The sequence below is a fragment of the Pongo pygmaeus genome, chromosome 1, assembly GCF_028885625.2.
Source record: "Pongo pygmaeus isolate AG05252 chromosome 1, NHGRI_mPonPyg2-v2.0_pri, whole genome shotgun sequence".
Taxonomy (NCBI): Eukaryota; Metazoa; Chordata; class Mammalia; order Primates; family Hominidae; genus Pongo; species Pongo pygmaeus.
The window spans coordinates 40,095,459-40,118,071 of NC_072373.2; the positions used below are offsets into that span (position 1 = coordinate 40,095,459).

The 22,613-nt window shown below is 39.8% G+C and overlaps 1 long non-coding RNA gene across 1 annotated transcript; it reads right to left on the bottom strand.

The window, feature by feature from the left end:
- Nucleotides 1–13,462: 13,462 nt before the first annotated feature.
- LOC129013801 (uncharacterized) lies at nt 13,463–16,560 on the bottom strand. The gene is made up of 3 exons (XR_008494080.1): nt 16,417–16,560; nt 14,521–14,645; nt 13,463–13,701 (listed from the first exon to the last, which is right to left on the bottom strand). It is a non-coding gene; the product is annotated as an uncharacterized LOC129013801 (long non-coding RNA).
- Between the last annotated feature and the right edge of the window lie 6,053 nt (nt 16,561–22,613).

Genomic DNA, 22,613 nt, shown 5'->3' on the forward strand with positions numbered 1-22,613 from the left:
CATTTGGAAATCACATATTATTGCTATCTACACATTGTCACCAAAACCAATTTGTGCAAACTAACAGGCTTATCATCGCCGCTGAAATGAGATTAAAACTGCTTCCAATGAAACAGATAAAAACCAGATGAATGAAGCCCGCTAATAAGACATTAAAGATAATGACAAGAATGATTAACTAGCATGATATATTGAGCAGTTATGAGGTGTTGGATGCCCAGGATCAGTAAACTAATAAAAAGAATCTACCTGTAATTCCTTTTAGTCAGTGAGATATAATCACATCAACATTATGACTTTTTGGTTATTTATCTGTGAGAGCAATATCACACCTTTCCACCAAATTGTTCAAAGCTTATTAGTGAGAAGAAAAGAGAGAGAGAGAAAGAGAGAGAGAGAGACTGAGAGAAATTGCCTTGGGAGGGGGAAGCTCTTCTCATTTCAGCTCTCTAAAAATAAAAAGGAATGCGGGTACCCTGCTTGCATTTACACACTGATTATGCAGACAGTCTCTCATTTATGTTTCATCTCTGAGAGTGGCCTATTCATAGCCAGACTGTTTTACATTACACAATCAGTCAATTATCACATGATCAAGTCACATCAACACCATCTGAAAATTACATTTCTACTGGGCAATATCTCGAGGTTGGCCGGGGCCACCACCACCCTGGAGGCTGGCACTTCTCACAGTTGCGGGGATCCCTTCTAGCCACCCTTCAGCTGGGTTGAGGAAGGAGCATGAAAGAAAGCTTCACTTATCATTCACTTAGGATTTCTCAGACCTTACTGTGTGACAGGACCAGGGCTATGCTCCAGGAATACAGGCAAATAGAAACTTGGTTCGGCCTTTGAGGAGCCCACTGTAGTGGTGCAGGGGAAGGTAAGGGAGAAAGGGGAAGACAAGTAAACAAAGGTGATAACAAGTAAACAAACCCACGTGACAAATGACTCTGTTAATACATAGCGCCATGGGTGCCTAGAAGAGGGAGTAACTCTGGAGAAGCCACAGGGGGCTTTCCAAAAGAGGAATCCTTTGAAGTAGGTATGAAAGGAAGAGTGGGGTTTTCCTAGATAGAGAGAAAAAGGATAGGGCAGAGATGAAGTATGTGAACAAACAGCCATGAAAAGGACAGCTGTGTTGTGGGAAGAAACACTTGGCAGGGAAGAGCAGCCTGGGAGACCCTGGCGAAGGAGTCTGGGGACAGTCAGGAAGGACCCTGCATTTCACGAAGAGGTTTTCACGTTTTATCCTAAAAGCTGAGCTGATCCATTAATACTTTGTGAGGATAGCTACAGGATCAAACCTGTGCTTTGAAAATAGAACTTTGGTGAAGCTGTGGAGAATGGATTAAAGGCAGAAGAGAATCGTGTCTGAGAAAGCCTGCCAGGGCCATGATGTAGTGAGAAAAACACAGACAGGACCAAGACAGGTATGCACGGATACCTGGACTCAGCTGCTAACTAGCCTTGCGGTCTTGAGTAAAATCATCTCCTTAACTGCAGTTTTTCCATCTGTAAATCCAGGATAGTAATACCTACTTCCTGAGGTTACTGGAAAGATTAAAAATAATATAAAACAAGGCCCAGGTGTCCACCATATAAGCACATCACACACAGTAATGATAATTCTCAATTAAGCACTGTGGTGGAAGGGTAGGAAGGGATGGAATCGGGGTCGGTGGTAGCAGGGTGTGTATGTTTGTGTATGCATGTGTGCATCACTGTTAGGAAAATTAGTGAATAAAATAATACAAAATTATTATGTTGTGTTGAGAACAAAAGGGAATCTGAAATAACAAAATACATGTTCAGTTATCTGAGCCATTGATGTACTTTGTCGAAGAAAATTGCATGAGTTAGACATGTTTGCAACATAGGAGAGAGTCAGCAAGTTATAAATAACACCCACTTCACCTATCTCACAGGGCAGCTGCAGGGACTCAAAACTGATTGTGAGATTTCTTGATTGCTGAGAATGTCAGCTCCATGAGGATGACAGCATGTTTACTATTATATCCCTCATGCCCAGAACTCATGAAAATAAGTATTTATCGAATGAATGAGTGGAAAAACGGTGGAAAGTTTAACTCAACTGTGAGCCAATAGCGTCAAAAATACAGTTTCAGTCTTTCCATTCCCCTCACCAACTATAATTTTTATTCATGACTTTCAAAACATAACAAAAATTATTGAATCCCTCTAAATATCGCTGGCCTCTGTATGCCATGCGTATAGAATGAGGTACTTAGTATATAATGGTGAATGAATAATGCAGACATGGTCTTGCCCTGAGCTTACAGTGAACGTGGGCAATTGAGTCTCATGAAGGCTTTCAAATGTGTGAGTGTCTTTCCCTCTCTTCCCTGCACATCATTATCACTCCAGGTGAGATTTGAATAAAGAATAGATGTGCAAAGACACTAGGTAGAAGGCTGTGTGATGGGATGAAGGAGGATGCATCCTGGGGTCGCATGCATTTGGGTTTGCCATCTCACTCCATTGCTTACTATATGGGAGACTTCAAGCCAGCTATTCAGCCTCTCTGAGCTGAAATTTCCTCATCTTAAAAATGAGTATTTTCAGTAGAAATTAGTAAAATTAGGAATGCAAATCATTCAATGCATAATAGGCTCTTAATATTATTTTTTTCTTACCAGTAGATTTCCTTGTAGACAAGACTCATAGCTAAGGAAAGACAATTGTGTTTGAAAGAACTTAAAGCTTTGCTATCCACAGGTTGCTCCTCCTGTCTTTACGATGTGTTAGAGAAGACAATCAATTTATTCAAAAAGTAGAAAATCTACTTTCATATCCTCTACTACCTCTTGAAAATGTTTATCGTTTCTGGTGGTTTATTAACATGCAATCAAGTCCAGATTCAGAAGGGTACATATTTTCAGATAGGGCAGTCCTCTTAAAAATTGACAAATATGATATGCTCCAATAAAGAGAAAAATCTGAAAACAGTATGTCTAAAATCAGTTCTCTGCTTAATAAAACAATCCCGCTGTTTAAGATACCAAATAAAAGGACTTGGAAATGCTAATTCCATAATTTTTACACTGACTGTTAAGTTTTATAAACATGTTTAAAAAGCCATTATTTCTGTGTGTAATAGAAATTTTAAATGTATCATTTTCGGTATTGGTTTAAAGTTCCCAATCAAGACTTTCTCCCAGCTTGAGCCAGTCCCACACCTGCCATCTGTCCTGTGCCTTTGCCCTCTGTAGAGAAGGCAGATTCTCATAAATGTGTAATATGCTGATGAATTCCAATTTTTATAACCAATATGTTTGATTGAGAGAACACATTGAGAGATACTTAACATATCTATATTCTGTGAATGACTTTATTTAAAAGTACATTTATTTTTGCAAAAATCTGCATGGTTACAGAATATATATTTTATAAAGTGGGCACTTACTCCTGCAGTGAAGGCCTAGTGTGTCCATAAAATTACATTTGCTATTGTGATGCCTTGATTGAGAAACTGCTCCCCCTCTAGTTTCCAAGATCTACTGTTTGGAAAAAGAGTTGAGGCTGATTTTTCTGATGCACTATACTGATCTAAGAGTGGAAGTTGCAGTTGTAGGACAGGTCTAAATTGCATTCTTTCTTTAGTTTTGTTCTAGCTTGGAGTTTATATGTTTCCATGAGTTAATGTTAAAATCTAGGATGAGGCTCCAGCTAGCGTCTGTTCCATTTTCTGGGAAGTCCCTAAATCACGACTTTTTCAGACAATACAGCCACTGGGAGCAGGAGATCTGAGATACAGGCTCTCCTTGTTACATTGAGAGAGAAATTGTCTACCACTTTGTCCATGAGAAACAAGACTTGCCTATGAGGTAAGTGTAAAGTTGATAGAGTGGAAGGGAGTACTAAAATAATATAGACTATATAACTTTTGAAATATGCATTTATTAACTTACGAATGGGTTTATGATATGGGAGAATATATGAATTAGTTCTATTCAACAATTACTTCCAAAAAAGGTGAATGTTTTAAAAAAATACAAGGAACAAGTATCATATACTTAAAGTCAGATAAAATTTATTTATATTGGTTCTGTGAACACAGAAAATAACATAGGTCAATCATTATTTTTGGTATATCTTTACATACATGAATGAGTGCAAATTTCATTTATTGATTTTATCAATCTCTAATACTGTAAGTATTTTTCTAAAGAAGACTTTTTAATATGGCTTATTATTCAAATTTTTTTATAAAGTTGACTGCAATCTCCCTCAAAGCTACATTTTATGGTTAATAAATTTAGAATTGTTGATAACTTCAACTGACTTTTATTTATAGACAATACTATTTCTAATTGAGAAAATTCCTCAGGTATTGGGGTAAGTGGTAAGCTCAGAGTATATCTGCTGATTGGAAGATATTCTTGAAACCATTTAAAAGTATTTAAATATATGAATATTTTATATCAAATGTGTTCACATGTACTATCCTTTTGCATCCATTTCTTCAAAAAATAATTTTATAAAACAAAACTTGTCAACGAATTATCTGCACATTTGAAGGCTACCTCAACATAGTTCTATTCCAGTACAGAATATAAGATCATCCAATAGTAAAAAAGGGAGCCCCATCACAAGATTCTTCCCAGAGGTCAACATATTCCAAAATGTAATTATAGAATTTCAAAACTAAATGTTTTATGCCTTTCATCTCCTATCATCTAGTTTGTTCAGTTCTTCCTTTGCTTTTGTGGGATTAAATTTCATCATTTTTCTGGTGTCAACCTTTTCTTTCAATAGTTACAATTTGATATCCATTTCAAAAGTTGAAATTATTTGGTGTTCCCTTACATTTTTTTTTAATGAAAGTGGTTTTACTTTATTTTTTTTTAACTTTTATTTTAGGTGTAGGGGTACATGTGCAGATTTGTTATATAGGTAAACTCATGTCATAGGGGTTTGTTGTACAGATTATTTCATCACCCAGGTACTAAGCCTAGTACTCAATAGTTATTTTTTCTTCTCCTCTCCCCCTTCCCTCCCTCTACCCACAAGTAGGCCCCAGTGTCTGTTGTTCCCTTCTTTGTGTTCATGAGTTCTCATCATTTAGCTCCCACTTAGAAGTGAGGACATGCGGTATTTGGTTTTCCATTCCTGCATTAGTTTGCTAACGATAATGACCTCTAACTCCATCCATGTTCCCATAAAAGACATGATCCTGTTCTTTTATATGGCTGCATAGTATTCCATGGTGTATATGTACCACATTTTCTTTATCCAATCTGCCATTGACAGGCATTTAGGTTGATTTGCCTTTGCTGTTGTGAATAGTATTGCAATGAACATACTCGTGCATGTGTCAAACATTTTGAATAAAAAATTGCAATTTCTTTCAAACAAAATTCAACCTTAATTTGGAAGACTGTTTTACAATAAGGTTCAATACCATTGTAAGATACTTAGGTTGATCTACAAATTAGTTCTTTAAAAATGAAAACATTTTACAAATCTAATGATGGGTGTCTTAGTCTGTTGGGGCCGCCATAAAAAAAATGCCATAGACTGGGTAGCTTATAAACTATGGAAATTTATTTCTCACAGTTCTGGAGGCTGAGAAGTCCTAAATCAAAGTGCCAGCAGATTTGGTGTCGGTGGAGGGCTGTATCCTGGTTGCTAGATGAATGGCCACTTTTTTGCTATGTCCTCACATGGCAGAAGAGGTGAAAGATCTCTCTCTCTGGAATCCCTTATAAAGAAACTAATCCAATTTATAAGGGTTCTACTATCACAGCCTAATAACCCTCCAAATGTCCCACCTTCTAATACCACCACTTTGGGGTTCAAATTTCAACATACAGTTTTTAGTGGGACATAAACATTCAGTCCTTTGTTGTAAAAAGAGAAAACATGCACTGCCATACTGAAACTTAAAAAAAATTAAACATGAATGTTGTCACAAAGATTTCTAATTTAGCTGCTTTAAATACTGCTTCTATTTTGATACCTAAGCATGTTGGGACACACTTTATGAATAACAGGTTAGTACAACCAATTTTAACTAGAGTTCTGCTCCAGAGGTTTCTTAATTTCATTAGAACATTGATCCAAATTAAAAGTCATGCTTCTCGGAGTTGATTATGAAACTTCTGCAGCTGTATATACTTGTTAAATTGACATCTTTGGAAATAGTCTTCTTAAAATAATCACTAACTTTTGAATTAAATGCTAATGCTTCTTCAGAATATGTGTGCCTTCTGGTAGATTTCAGGTAGATGGTAAATGTGCACCAATAATTTGTGCAATTTGCATCTTCAGCATCAACTTTTTTAAGACATTAAAATTCAATATTTAATATTTCATTAAATGTTACACTTTTTGAGATTATTTCTTTGAAAAGGACAAAATAAAACAAAGCATTACTAAACAGTAAAGTACATACATAATTGTAGATTTAGATCATACATACTATAAATACCACACCCCTGAAAAAAAGTGTTCAAACGACTCTCTCTGTGGTCTGTGTTATGACAGTAAGTTCTATATTGCCTGTACATAGTTTACATATTCCAAAAGTATGATTTCTGACAATTCCTACTATCCTACTGAGCGGTGGCTTGATGACTTCCTGCAACTCACAGGCTGTGGCTTTGGGCATTGTCCTGGTCACAGCACAGCTAGCTGCTGATACACCAAGTGGCCAGAAGGGGCAGCAACAGTGAATACTTCTCCCATTGCTGCCTGAGATCAGGGGAGTTAGCGGTCCCTCGCCACCTATTACAAGCCTCGTTTTTTATCAGGGAGTGCATGCTGTCCTTGAAAAGAAGGAGTTGGCACCATGTGTCTTGAAAGGGAAAGGAAAAATAAGTTGAGCTACCACTTATCATCTGTCAGATTAAACCATGTGTTAATCAGGACACTGTCCACTCCGTACTACTAGACAAGACCCTAGCAGAAGCTAGACGTACAAAGTGGGAATTACCGAACTCATCTTAGTATATTTTCAGGCTTTGCTAAAAAATGAAAATTCTAGGATGAATGTTAAACTGTGCTGGATCTAGGATAGTAGATATAAACTAGGAGTACTCCAAGCGAAGTAGGATGCATGGTCACTCTAATAATAGAGATTATTTTCAATTATGGAAGTTTAATAATACTTAGTGTTGATGATTAAATACAGAGTTAGAAATCTAAAGATGTATTTTATCTACCCAAATATATTAGCAGAAAAGTGCAAATATTAGACTAGCCATTGTTCTCAGTTTTTTATTGTGCTCAAGATACAGAATTGAACACTAAACAAGCGAGCAAAGCAAAGATTGCTAGAGTACAGCAGAGTCTCCCAGTGTCTATTCAGTCACTGTAGTTCCAGCTCTATTCACCTGGTTGTTCTTCAGCACTGGGTTACTTTTGAGCTGAGTTGCTTCTTGTCCTGGCTATACTTGTGTTTTCTTAAATACCCATGCGACAATGTTCTTACACTTTGCTGTAAATATGTGATCTTTTTTGGTGCCTGATTGATTATGTGCTATGGCTCTTACCCATTACTCTCCTGCAGTTGATCTTCTGTCTTGCTTCGCTTATGCCAAAACTCCTTCTGATGTGCATCATCATAACATCCTGTATACCCATTGTAGCAATACCTATTTTTATCCATTGATAAAACTTGCTGATATATAGTGAGAAGAACCTGCAATTTAGGCTGAATTGATTAGATCAACCTCAACTCTCATTCCCCTGCCTCCGTAGTCCCATTCGAAGAAAATTTATGTCATGGGCAGGGAAGTTACACATATCCAGAGGGAATTTATCCCTTCTCAGATGTCTACTTAGCCTGCAGAGGTAAGGAAAACAGGAGAGGTAAAGCTGGTATTATGATAGGTATCCTAATAAAGACTTTCCTTATTCCTGCTAATTCATCTCAGAATGTGAACACTAAGATGGCATGCTGTATTATTACAGGTGGCAGCAGTTTTAGGGGAGTTCTCCACAGCCTTATCTTTTATTGGTGCTTGTACCAAGGTCCTATAGAAATGAATATGTAAATCATTCATTATAACTCTTTTTTCATTATAATGACTTTTTTTTTCTGAGTCACATTAAATTTGTATACAACTGAGGGCAAGCAATATATTGTCATAATTCTGTCACTTCATTCATTCCATTTATTCTTCATTCAACATTCAAGATATATCAATTCTCTACGTAGCCCTTGGCATTCACTCTTTATGCCAGCGCAGGAGACATAAATGTAAATAAAACACAACTCCTGACTTCAGGGAATTTAGATTGGTGATAGATACAAGGAGGAGCCCAACACTTTTACAGAGTGTGCCCATTTCTAAAACCATAGAACATATAAGGTACAAATGGAAGAAAATGCCTAGACCTGTGGGGGAACATTCCATTAGTTCCTCAAAGAGTGGGTGTGTGCCTGAGTTGAGAATTTTGCCACAATTGGTGGATTGGGAGTGGTAGATGGGAGGGCATTCCGAGCACAGTCAATATTCATGTGTGAAGCTTTTCGTATGGGCAGGTGGGAGCCACTTCTGAGGCTCTAGCATACTATTTCCTCTATTGGGAACACTCAGTCCCACCCCACTCCATGCCTTAATGTGGCTGATTCTATTTTATTTCTCAGATTACTTCCTCCAGTAGTCCTTCCATGATATACAAAGTCTGGTTTCTGTGCTTTTTTTTTTTTTTTTAATGTGCTTTCTTAGTGTCCTGAACTTCTAACAGTGTGCAAATAAATTCAAATTTCAAATGGTAATTTTACCCATAAATTCTAAATTCCTTGAGGATGGGACTAGAAGGCCATTTTTGTTCACGGTTCTTGCCCTGCTACCTGGCATAGCCTGTGGTAAATAATAAACTTTCAGTATTTATTACAAAAAAAGAATGAATAAATGAATGTATGGAGTCAGTCCATGTAAACTGAAAGGTAATTTCCCCCAAAGCTGACCAATATCCTTTTAGAATGCTATTAGCCACTGCTTTGTATTTTTTATAGCCCTCCTTTCTCATAAAACTTGGTGATATTCTCCAAAAGACATTTACAAGTATTTTTCTAATTTTGCAGAGGCTGGCAAATAGAGACTTTCCCCCTCATCGAGCATCATCAAAATGATAGTTGGAAAGTATACAAAACAATGAATACCTGGTGGCAAATGTATGGGGGTGGGCAGGTTCATCAGCTGAGAGGTTACAGCACATCAGACAGGATGAATGGAAGCATGTTCACAGAGGAAACAGTGGGGGAAGCGGTCCAGGCTTGAGCATTTGCTGGGTGAAGCTGCAGTGCAGGTAGGATTAGCATGCTGATTAAAACTTGGACACACTTGCAGCTTGGTGTTGGTAAGGAGGGCAGAAGGGGAAAGAGTAATTTCAAAGAGGTAGGTTAATCTATGATTCATCTGTGGAAGGCTTTGCTGATTGCATCCACCCTCTCCTGTCCTGTCCTGTTCACAGAATGACCGGCAAACTCCCTAGGAAAACATCTAGATGTTCTTCTCTAAAGATGAATTTCCTGGAGTAACCAAGGCTCCTTAACTGGGAGTGGTGGCCCAGGGTAGTCTTTCTTTTCCTGGTCCCTGTGGAGCTTGTGGTCTGCGGCTGCTGACTCTCCCATTCTGATTCTACGTAACCTAGAGTGAAACTGCTAGTGGATAAGCCCACCCTTGTACAAAGACATCAGGTCTCCCGCCAAGAAAGAGGTCTGCTGGGGGTATTAGGCCTACAAGCCCACAGTAGTTGAACTCAATCCATCTACTCAGAATAATCAGCCTACATCTCAATTCTTTAATATACATAAACAAGGTTCTCCAGAACTAAAGGAAACAACAGCATGAATGAGAGTGGGCAAGATCACTGGGAACAAGTATTCAAAATAAAACTGGCTTCAAAACTGCAAAATAAAAATAATTTTAAAAAAGAATGGCCAAAATAACAAAGAATAGCCGATCTTAGACAAAAGTGCCACTCCTGTAATCTCAGCACTTTGGGAGGCCGAGGTGGGCAGACTGCTTAAGGCCAGGAGTTTGAGACCTGCCGGGGAAACATGCCAAAACTCTTTCTCTAACAAAAATACAAAAATTACCCGGGCATGGTGGTGTGTGCCTGTGGTTCCAGCTACTTGGGAGGCTGAGGGATGAGAATTGCTTGAACCAGGGAAGCAGAGGTTGCAGCGAGCTGAGATAGCATCACTGCACTCCTGTGCTCTAGCTTGGGTGATCGAGAAAGACTCTGTCTCAAAAAAAGAAAAAAAAAAAAACAGAAAAAGATGCAATCACTTAAGAACAAAAGAGGTAAGTATACTCCAGGCAAGGAACATTCAGAGAACATGACTGAGCTCACAAAAATAAAAAAATATATGATTACTACAGTAAAGACTGCTAATGGTCATCAATTGAACACAAAATTTGTGTTCCTCCTTCCCAAGTATATAGTTATTATGGGGAAGCAATTGTTAACCAGGAACTACATTTTACAGTGCACCCTACTCCTCCCTATTGCATCTAGAGGGACCAAATGACTATTTTCACCAGTTGGAAGGTGAGCAGAAGAGACATGTGACATTTGCACGTCAAGGCTGTTGAGAATAAGATTTTCGTCATCTTCCTCCCTCTTCTGGCTGAATGCAAGGGAATGTGAGGCCTTGGAGGACGGCAGAGTCAGAAGGTGGAAAGATTCCAGATCTCTGATTCTTCTGATGGGGAGGAGCTGCCTGCTAAACAGGGGAACCTGTGTTCAAACAGTTATGCTAGCATGAAGTTAGTGATTACTATGATAAGCCACGGAAATTTGGGGGTTTATTTATTACAGCAGCAGAGAGTGTTGCCCTAACTAATGTAAGTGTTAATATTTAATTTTTTAAAAAATCAGTAGAATGACAGGAAGATGAGTTGAAGAAATTTTCTAGAATCTAGAACAATTAGGGAGATAAACAGAAAACTAGAGAATGTATAGATGACATAAGGAATTGATCCGGAAGCTCCAAACGCTAAAAAAGATTTCAGAAAGAGACAGTACAGAAAATTGAGGACAGAAAACTATCAAAGATGTACTAGAAAAAATTCTCCAGGGCTAAAGATTCAATGTGCAGATTGAAAGGGATCAATGAGGTCTGAATAGGGTAAAACAATGATAAATCCCAATTTAGAAAGTCAAAACTGCAGAAGATTAAGATTAAAAAGAAGATCCTAAAAGTCAATGCAAGAAAAAACAAGTTATACTTAAGTGAAAAGAATTAAGCTGGCTTTAAATTTCTCAGCAGTATCACTGGATGTCAACAGGCAATGGAGAAATGACTTCAATATTTTGAGGAAGAACATTTGTAACCTGTATTTTCAATTTAGACCTAGCCAACTGTTAATCAATTGTGAGAGTAAAACAGGAATATTTGTAGACATTCAAGAACTTAGAAAATTTGCTCACTGTATCCTTCCTAAGTTATCTTCTCCAGCAAACTGAAAGAGCAAACTCAAGGAAGAGGCTGATGTGGGATTCAAGAAACAATGTGTGGTGTGAACTAAGAGAATCACAGAGATTCTAAAGATCTGAACCCTAGTCTTCTTACTGGATGAGTGTATCAATGTGCCTATTGTTGAAATTAATTCAATCAGAATTTTCTGTCTTACATTTCTCAAAGTATTCAATTCTATGCAGAGGATTTCTTTAAAAATTATAAATTGTTGTACTAGGTTAGGTCTGAGCCTCTTCCTACTTCCTTCACTCCTACCTCCTGTGCTCTTTCCTACCTCACGGTGGCTAGTTTCCAGCCCATTTGGGCCACTCTGTCTGGGATTTGGGGCCAGATTTTTTTTTTAACCTTGTCTTATTTGTAAGCCTTAATTTGGTGGCCCTGTTTCCTGGGCTCAAATATCAGTCCCAAAGCCCTTAACAAGTCTCCCATGAAGCTTAGGAATCTTCATGCAAAATATCCCAGTGGTCTAAGCCATTTTCTGAGCTTCCTGATGTAGGTATACAGGTTAGGCTTCTAAACTGACCCCTGCTCTGTTTTTTCCAGAACTTGCAAAACACTGGTGCCTCAGTGCTCCAGCAGCATAAAAATGGATCTGTAGATAATGCTTCCCTCCATTCTCTTCACTTGGAGAGTCATATAATACGGTAGTATATTAAGAGCTCTGAGAACCCTGGCAGAAAACAAACAAACAAACCTGATTAACATTGTTTAACCCAGCATCTCCTAAACATAATTGACCGGAGAACCTCCTCTTCCCCTTTTATTTTTCTATTGTAGGGGAGAAGTAATTTATTTACCTTACCCATTTAGGTTCATGGCTGAGACCACTATAATAAAAGGCAGATTAACAAGATAAAAGCATACAAATATATTTAAGTTTTACCTAACATGACAGCCTTCGGAAATGAAGACCCAAAGAAACAGAAAAGATTGTGTTTTTATGCACAGTGGTGCAGAAGTATGATTGGAGGACAAAGGAATATTACTAATGGTAATAATTTGGGAGGAAACTTAGCAAGGCCTGTTTGTTCAGATTCTTTCTTTTAAAAAAATCCAAATGAGACAGGGTATTGTTTTGTTACCCAGGCTGGTGTGCAGTGGCTCAAACATGGCTCAATGCAGCCTTGACCTCCTGGGCTCCAGAGATCCTTCTGCCTCAGCCTCCCAAATAGCTGTAATCACAGGCATGTGCCACCATGCCTGGTTAGCTTTTTAATTTTTTTGTAAAGATGGAGTCTTGCCATGTTGCCTAGGCTGATCTTAAACTCCTGAGCTCATGTCATTCTCCCACCTTGGCCTCCCAAAGTACTGAGATTACAGGTTTGAGCCACTGCACGTGGCCTTGTTCATGTTTTTCTCTGTGTCCCTGTGTCTTCATTCCTTTTCTCTGGGTACAGGGAGGACTCCTCTGGAATGAGGGTCTTATGCCCTACCCTAGAGAAAAGTCAGAGAATTATTTTATGGCCCACTTCAAGGGAGAATGACAAAGGTCATAGAGACCTTCCTGCTTCTGCTCTTTTCTTAAATACCAAGGTGCCATGTTTTGGAGTAGCATGTTCTGAACTGCATGACTATAACATCCTTTAACATTCTAAGAAATTAGGTTTTCTTAGAACACATTTTCACAAATGTTATTCTAGCAACAAAGCCTATCTATAGAGTGGCGTGTGTACCCATTGCATGTTTTATCTGTGGCATAATTTTAGATTGCAAGCCCCCAACTACGTTGGTTAATTCTGTTTCACATGGAAGAGACAACCTTTGGGCCAGCCCTGAACCAAGATCCCTGTCATCAAGATCCACTGCTCCTGCTGTGGTCAGGCAAAGAGAAGGGTAAGAATCTACTCTGTGAACTCAGAGAGGTCTGGGTCTGGGTGTTTTGAGCACTGTATCTGAAGAGGTATAAAGATGATATAAAATTATGTCAAACCACTGGAAACAAATAGAGTGAAATTACATAATGTGCCAAAGGAGCAAGAACAAATGGGGTGACCAGAACCATATGTATGCAGCGGCTTAATAAATATTTTTGATGGTGACATGACGATGATTAAACATAGAGCAACTCAGATACATAGGATCCCAAGAGGGTAGATTGGGACTCTGACACTGAGATAACCGACTGTGAGCTTGCTCTTGTGGAATTAGCTCTTGCTCCCTGCCTTTTGGCGGCTCTTGCAGCAGCCGTGCTTCCTCTCCCTGTGGTCGCAGAAGGAGCAGGAGGGCAATGTGCAGAACATCTGCTTAATGGAAGAAATGGGACACTCTGATTTTGCCCATTATTTTGAAGATGAATTTTAAAAGGGAAGTTAAATTAATTAAATGCAATCAGACTTGCTACTTTCCTTAAAGATCAGGTATTTACTTTTGTAAGTCACTGGGCCCTGAATATTTACAGCCTGCTTTTTCTATTCCTGTGTACATGAAAGGCAGTGTGCATGGTGGTTTGAAGTGATTGTGGAGTCAGGGAGACTTGTGTTTGAATCCAGCTCTGCCAGTTACTTGCCTTAACTGAACTAGTAATTGTCTAGCCAAGTTCCTTTTTTAAGACTCAGTATACTTGGTTATAAAATGGAGTTAACCTCCTCCTCATAGTACTAATATGAGGATTACATTAAAATACTGCATATAAATTACTTAGTACACTTCCAGGCACATAGTCAGTACTCAATACATAGTAGCTTTCGTTAATAGTTCATATGCTATCTCCTACTAAACTGTCCCTTGAGGGCGTAGGCTCCTTGTACTTAATCTTTGTAACCTAAGGCATGGAGCCTTGAACACAGTATACAGCAATCAATTATTAATTGGTAACCTAAGATTATGCTACCATAGCTTAAGGGAAAATATGGCCAATTATCCATTCAGCCTGGAAAATTTGGTCTCCCAAATGAAATTTTGTTATGGTTTAATTTGGTTATGCCCTAATTAACATCTAAATAATGGCCACATCTATTATTCCTGAAGACTGGTATTGGCATGTCTGCTCCCCATTGCATACAAACAGATCCATTTATTTGCTTCGTAATCTAGAATCTGCTTTTCCATCCTTTGCCTACATGTCTTCAGGGGTGCAGATGAGAGTCAAGTCTTCCTCAAGTGGGCAGAGTGTTTCAGGTTGACCGCCATATTTACTGAACTGCTGGACCACTTGCTGCTCACCTCTCTGTCAATGCTGTGCTGGCTGGAATGCAGCAATGACAAGCTCAAAAGTCAGTTCATCACCCGGACAGTTGCATGCATTCACAAAACAGACAACACGTAGGAAAACACATCTAGATGACACACTGCATTTTTCACTGCCCAGCTGGACTTCTGCATGTTACATAAAGAGGGGCCTTGGGGACTTGCAAAACGACAATATGTGCTGTTGCTGATATGCCCAGCCCACAGGGGAGTGGCAGGGGAGGCGAGTGGCAGGAACCAAGCCTTCTTGGGGGTGCCATGGGTTCTTCTGCCTGCCAATCACAATGGTGATGTGGCAGGAGCCACCCCCACCCAGCAAGGCTCAATGGCCGCAAGCTGACTTAAAAACATAGTCCCAGGGAAGGCATTAACATTCTGAGCTCAGCTGTGTCATCTCAGTTGCCATAGCAATACTGAGAAATATATTTTGTGTCCAATGGTTATTTCTCCACACTAATGAAATGGACATTTTTCTTCAGTGAATTGAATCAAAACTAATTGAGTAGTAATCAGCACAGACCCTGAAGTTCAGGGGAATGTAGTCTGACTAGTCTGACTAGCGCTTTGTGGAAATGCAGAAACCATTAACTATCTTCAAATGAGATTTTTTTAAATTAGTGGAATCTTAGCAACCTATTGCAGGCTGGCGTGTGTTATCACACAAAAAATTTGTCATTTGTTTAGTGCTGGGAGGGGAAATTTATTTTGAATTAATTCAAGTGCTGATAACATTCTATGGCTTGTTGTGTCCTCTCCTCCAATAAATAGCCCAAACTGATTGATGTGTGCTTCTAGATGGACTTTTAAATATATATATACATACACACACACACATATATAAAATACATATAATTCATAATTTGGATTCTCAGATTTTTCAGAAAAGAGTGTTTTTTGCTGGGACCAACTGTTCCTGAAGCTCATTGAGCAATGGAGATGAAAAAGTGATTTTTAAAAACTATATATTATTGCTTAATCTGTTCAATGTCAAATATCACTGTGATGGAAGAAACTACACAGAGATGGCTGGAAGCCATATGGAGTCATCATTTTTGTCCTCGGATATATCTACAAATTCATCCTTGATTAATCTTACAGTTCTTTTTGCTTTCATTTGGATCATGAGTATAAACAAAAATACAAGTACAAACTAGTTCCCTAAGTATTAACACTCCCCTTCTGAGAACATAATATTGATAAGTAGATCTTCATCTCCTTTGAATATGAGCCTAATTCACAGCAAAGAGACATTTGGTTACATGCAGATATGAATGAGTTCCTTCACTACACTGGGATAGACTGGAAAGTTTCCCCTGAATCTTTAAGAGAGCTGGCTTGTCAGGTGTGGTTCAGTAGTGGGTTGGGGGTGGCTAAATGAATTCCTAATTTCAGATGTCCTGCTTCTCTTATTTATGGAGTCTGCTGAGATGCATCTGAGCTCTTTGCCCTCTGACTCTGTTGTGTCACCGGGCCTTGGGAAAGTAAGAGTGTCCATTCTTCTTCCCCTCTGCTATCCAGCATGGGGCTGGATCTACAAGGGGCAGGTTCCTGAGCCTGGCATGAGCAGCCTCAGTAAGACTGTGTGTGATCTTAGGGGCAAGAGCACAACCAGGTTAAGGCAGGTGGGGTTTGAGAAAACTGCACCCCAATATTTGGCAAATTAATAAACAGATGAATCATTTTCCTAGGACTCAGAGTCTAAAGCTTCCAACCAGCACTAAATTCACATTAAAAACTGATTGTGCCATAATTTTTAAGTACAGCCAGACCTGATGGCGTATGTTAGCATTTCCTTGAGGTGAGATAAAGCTGTGTGGAGTCAGTCTCTCAGATGATTGGCAGGACAAGGTGGGGAGGAGGAAGCCAACAGGGAGAGGGAGCAGGCACTCCTCTTCTACGCAGACACCTTCCTTTTTTATAGCCTTTGGTTCTCAATGTGGAAGAAGACACAGTCTTCTGTCACCATGGCAACATAAGTGCATCACAGTGGGATTACGGGGTTGAAAGGCAAGAAACATCAAGCTTGTAGGAGTTGGGGCAATTGAGAGAGGATGGACTTTTGCTAGAAATAAACACAATAAGGTGGCAGGGCAATAGAAGAGAGTGGATTTATGGTTTATGACATTCCTAAAATATCTTTATTTAATAATGAAAACTTCATTATCCGGGCCTGGGTTGAAGTGTTGCTGTGGGCCCTCTGAGGATCCCAGCAAAGATCTTTCATCTTGACAGAAGTTCTAAATTACAACATTAGTGTTCTAACCGAGAGGCTGTTATTGCCTATTTGGTCTGTCCAGGGAAATGAGACACACATTGCTGGAGAGTGGGTTATTGAAATCTAGTAGCTTGGAATATTAAAAATGGGGGCTGGGTTGGGGGGAGGTCTCTTTCCCCATGAGCTAGGGATAAATTAAGTGATAAACCTGGGATGTTTACTAAAGTTTCATTATTTTTCAGGAAAAAAAACCTTAATTCATCTTCATTATGGCCAAAGTCATTATTATGTTTCACACCATTAAGAAGCAAACGTAAGGAGATCCCTAAAGCTAATTTTCAGACCAACTATATGAACCTATTATGCCTTTATTTTCATCCCAGGTACCTCTGACTCCTTCTCAGTTATGCAGCCTGACCTCCAAAAAAAAGTGTTTGGTCTTCAGATTTTTCAAAGACAATTAGGTCTAACTGGCTCCCAGTGTTTGACTAATGATCAGAACAGATAGCTCTCCAGATCACAGTTCAATTTCTACTCCTTCTGGCAGGGCAAGAAAACGGCCTACCTGTGCTGGTGGAATCAGAAGAGGGCCAAGTGAGCAGAGGGCTTTGCAGTCTTTTCTTCCCTTTGCTCTCTCAATTCTTCTTCCTTATCTTCCCACCTCCCACTAATGCAAACACATCCATTTTCATTTTCTGTTGGCTGTCTCTAAGGCCAGTCTCACAAAAGGGAAGGCAGTTGCTTAAGTGGTTTAATAACAACAATTAAAAGGTAGGTTTAATATGTGCTAGACACTTTGTTAAATGCTTTCAATGAATTATCTCATTTAAGCTTTACACCCATTTTATGAGGTCGGTACTACTATTAACCCCACTTTCAGTTGAGGAAGCTGGAGTCAAAGAGATTAAGCAACTGGACCAAGACAACACAGTTAATATATTGCAGCACTGGGTATTGAACTCAAGCCTTTTCATTCAAAAGCCCAGACATACTGCTCTTAATCCCTCTACTGTATTTTCTCCCATATATTGTAGTGCTAAAAGTTTCCTCCTGCCCAGTTACCCTGTATCCCCACCCTAATCCCGTCAAGGCTTGCTTTAAGATGAACTCAACAGCAGTCATTCCTCTGCCTTAAGAAGGAGGTTGGCGACCCCTGGTAAAATGGAAATGTATTCCCTGGAGATAGAGTAGCAAGTTTGCTGCCTAACCTTGGTCAATGATGACATGTCACCTGTTGAGTGTGGCTGGTATTGCACAACAGTTTAGTTCTGCTAGAAATACTAAATGAGAGCGTTTAAAATGCCATTTTAAGTTATGGTACCACATATCCTTACATGTAAGTTATCATTATAATTATCTGGAATGATTTTTACCAGCCAATATGTAACTGTAGATAACTTTATTAATTAGCAGATAGCAGGGTCCTAAGTGGTTACAAAATGGGTCAGTTCAGTGTTCCTGCAGAAAGAGATCATGAAAGGCCCTCAGTCTGGGGCACAGCTTGGGAGAGCAGGCCAGAGTGAAGGATTTCGGAAGACATCCTGGCAAGTAGAGAAATGGGCACTAGAAGTGTGTGTGTGTGTGTGTGTGTGCCTGCACATGTGTACTCCTGCACAAGATAGGCATGGACTGTGGACGGGAAGGGGATAGAGGGTAAGGAGAAGAAAGGTGGTGGCCTCTGACAGCAGAAAAAGACAACACTGAGAACAAAACTTTCCTTCTTTATTTAGGGGAGGCCCTAGATATCTGATCTAGTGGTTTCCAAAACTGGCCAAGGTTCAGAAGGAAGACTTAAGAATCTTCCCATGTGCTACTCAAGACCAATTTAGTAGATCAAGTTTAGGCCATACACTTGCTACTCTATCCCCAGGGAATGTGTTTCCATTTTACAAGGGGTCTCCAGTGCATGGGTAGAACCTAGGCATTTATACTTTTAAAACAGCTTTCTAGGCAACATCCACCGAGTGCTCAGCCCTTGGGCCCATGTAGACACTTTGACTACACTACTTTTCTATTCCATACACCTTGCCTTCCTTCTTCCCTATCAAACTGCCCTTGCTTAACTCCTACACATCCCACAGCTCTCAGAGCAAACACCCCCTTCCAGAGATGCCTTTCTTGACCTTGTCTAGGTCAAGCTCCTTCATTATGCACTCTAGAGAGACAAGTTCTTTTCCCTTTGAACACTTGTCTCAATTTATAATTACATAGTTAGAGAGTGAAAATCCATGAATATGAAGCAGGGATAATATTTGTTTCCTGAAACTCCAATCTCTTTCCAGCACCTAGAAAAAATCAGAATATGGTTGGTGATTAATAATGTACATAATTTTTATCCTTTGTCTTAACCTGGGTTTTCTGGACATCAGGCTTTTACCATGCCAGTTCTTTGCTCTCTTTTCAAACTATATCAAGTTAAAAAGCCTCTACTCATCAGCCCAAACTCTCCATCATCAGACCCACACTCCCTATTCAACTTGATTTCAAAGAATTTCCTCCTTAATTAGCTGGCTTCTTTATTGTCCCACGGAGTAAGCTTTTCCTTACTCCAAACTCCATGTCCTTTTTAAATTTATTTTTTATTTTTTGAGATGGAGTCTTTCTCTGTTGCCCAGGCTGCAGCAGTGGCGTGATCTCAGTTCACTGCCACCACTGCCTCCCAGGTTCAAGCGATTCTCCTGCCTCAGCCTTCTGAGTAGCTGGAACTACAGGTGCCTGCCACCATGCCCAAATAATTTTTGTATTTTTAGAAGAGACAGGGTTTTGCTATGTTGGCCAGGCTGGTCTTGAATTCCTGACCTCAAGTGATCTGCCTGCTTCAGTCTCCCAGAGTGCTGGGATTACAGGCCTGAGCCACCATGCTCAGCTTCCATGTCCTTTTCATGTGCCATTTTCCTTCCTTAGAATGCAACAGACTTTTTCCTCACCACCTATATAAATCCTTTACATTCTTCAAGATCCAACTCAAGTTGGAAGAGCATCATAAAGCCTTCTGTTTTGGGCTGAATTGTGTCCCCCCAAGAGATGTTGAAGTCCTGACCCCCAATACCTATGAACGTGACTATATTTGGAAATAGGGTCTTTGCAGATGATGAAGTTAAAATAAGATCCTTAGCGCAGATGAGCTGAGCTGGCCCAATATTCCTGGTTCTAGACTAGTGCCATTTGTAACAGGTATGCTAGGTTTTAGTCAGCCAAGTGGTACTTGAATTTTAACCCTGAAATTTTCTTGGTTCTAATTCCTGAAAAGATCTTAAGGAATATTAACAAGCTCCTGGCAGGCTTTCTAAGACCTGACTTCTTAGAGCTGGAGACCTCATAGGTCTACCAAGAGCTTTTGCATCAGGAGACATGGCCAAGGAATATATCTATATCTGTGGATTGTCTCTTTTCTTAATGGCCATATCAGTAGAGTCAACCAAGAGAGTTGGAAAGTGAAGCAAAGAAAAACCAATAATATATCTATCTACATATCTTTAAATTTCTAAATTATTATTTTAATTAATTAATTTTGAGATAAACTCTCTCTCTGTCACTCAGGCTGTAGTGCAGTGGCACAATCATAGCTCACTGTAGCCTCCGACTCCTGGGCTCAGGAGATCTTCCTGCCTCAGTCTCCTGAGTAGCTGGGGCTACAGGCATGCACCACCATGCCAGGCTAATTAAAAAAAAAACAAAAAACAAAAACAAAAACAACAGTTTTAGGGATAGGGTCTTGCTATGTTGCCAAATCTGGTCTTGAACTCCTGGGCTCAAGTGATCCCCCTGCCTCAGCCTCCCGAGTAGCTGGGATTACAGGTGTGACCCACTGCACCCATCTTCTATAATATATTTTAAGACTGCATTCTGAAAGTAGTCTTAACTACTCACGTACCAGGGACTAGGCTTGTCAAGAGAATATACAAGTGATTAGTCAGGGCCTTGCAGCTACTGTTATTTTGCTAACATCTTCCCAGGCTGGCTCACACAACTGCCTCCTTCTGGTGACAATGTCTGACCTAGTAGCAGGCCTAAAGAGCCAGACAAACTGGACCACTATCACTATTTAATAAGGCCTGAGTGAAATGTATGTTGAGGTCATTCCTAGACCAGCAGTCTCTACAGAGTGGGAGCTGCCTTGGCTCTTTTCAGTTCAGCTCAGGCCCTCCTGTGTACTTGATGTGTGTCTCTCCAATTTGCCACAAGAAAACTTCTCCTTTTCTTTTTTTTCAGTTATGTCTCCTGAGTTCTAGTTCTCCGTCCTGAAGACCATGTAATGTGAGTTACAAGCTGTCTACAGAGGTGAGCATTCGACTCTGGCCAGGTCAAGATATTCAGCAAGGTGTGATTGTCCAGTCTTGAGGTTGTTTGCTGGGAGAAGCACTACATAGGCTATTGCCAGTGCCAAGGAGAACAATCCTAACAAGACTGACAGCCCTGCCCAAATGACATGGCATTGAAAATGACACCTGACTGAATGAAGCTGACACTGAGGTAGGCGCTGAGCTTCTTCAGAGAGAAGGGAGGGTCCAGCCACAGAGGAGGCATGATCCAAACTGTTGGGGTCCTCAGAAATGTGTGAGTGACTGCTTGCCCCAAATCTCAAAACCATTTTGATAAAATAAAATATACCAGATTCTTTCCATGACATTGAACCAATAATTTTTTTTTTTTTCCTGAGGAATCATGAAAAAGAAGAGGGTAGAAGTGATAGGAAGGGTTTTTCAGGGTTTGGAGAATGACTTATGCTTGAGTTATGATTTTCCAACTAGTTGTTCATATCCTGCCTTTGGCACTCGTCTTTCCCCAGGAAGAGATACAAATAGAGGTGGGGGGGGGGGAACAAGGCTATGAGACCTGAGAGGAGGTCTTCCCTCAGGATGAAATTGGGAGGATAGTCTTGAGCTAACCCCACCCTCTAGGAGTCTCAGGTTTCCCATAGGTCATTTATTTGCCCGAGTGGGTGCCCTAATTTCTTTCTAGGCTAGGAAGTAGAAGATTGATTGAGATCTGGAATCTCCACTGTCTCCTGAGCATAGGGACTCTCAATCACTAAGGTTGGGTTCCCTGAGCATTTATAATGCTGTGCAATGTTGTACATCTTTGCAACCCACCGAGCCCCATGATACCCTGGGCTATATTCTTATTGTTCTCTTTTTGAGGATGAGGGAATCATGTCTTATAAAGTGGAGAAATCAGGATGAGTCACTTTGAGTGACGGGAATAGTAGAGAGACATCTGTTATTTACATGGATCCTGGCATAAATGACATTATAAAGCTAAGCATCATCTCCTAAATTCTTTCTGAGTTAAATCTGGGATAACATAAGGGTATACTGAAAAGATGAATTTCTAAGAACAAGTCTGATAACATAGGTTGGCTTTGGAGTTGAATTCTTATCTGTTTTCAAATGGGATACAAATGTGTCAAGCTGTTAATACAGACTGCTGGGATCTGAACACATAGCATGTGTCCCCCCAAAATTTACACATTGAAACCTAACCCCCAAAGTGATGCTATTAAGGAGTGGGGTCTTTAGGAAGTTTTTGAGCGGTATCATGAAGATAGACTCCTCATGAATGGGATTAGTACCCTTATAAAAGAGGCCTAAGGAAGTTTCCTCAGTGTTTCTGACATGCAAGCACACAGCTAGAAAGTGCCATCAATGAGGAGTGGGCCCTAGCCAGACACTGAATCTGCTGGAGCCTTGGTTTTGGACTTCTCAGGCCCCAGAAATGTTAGCAATAAATGCCTGTTGTTTACAAATTACT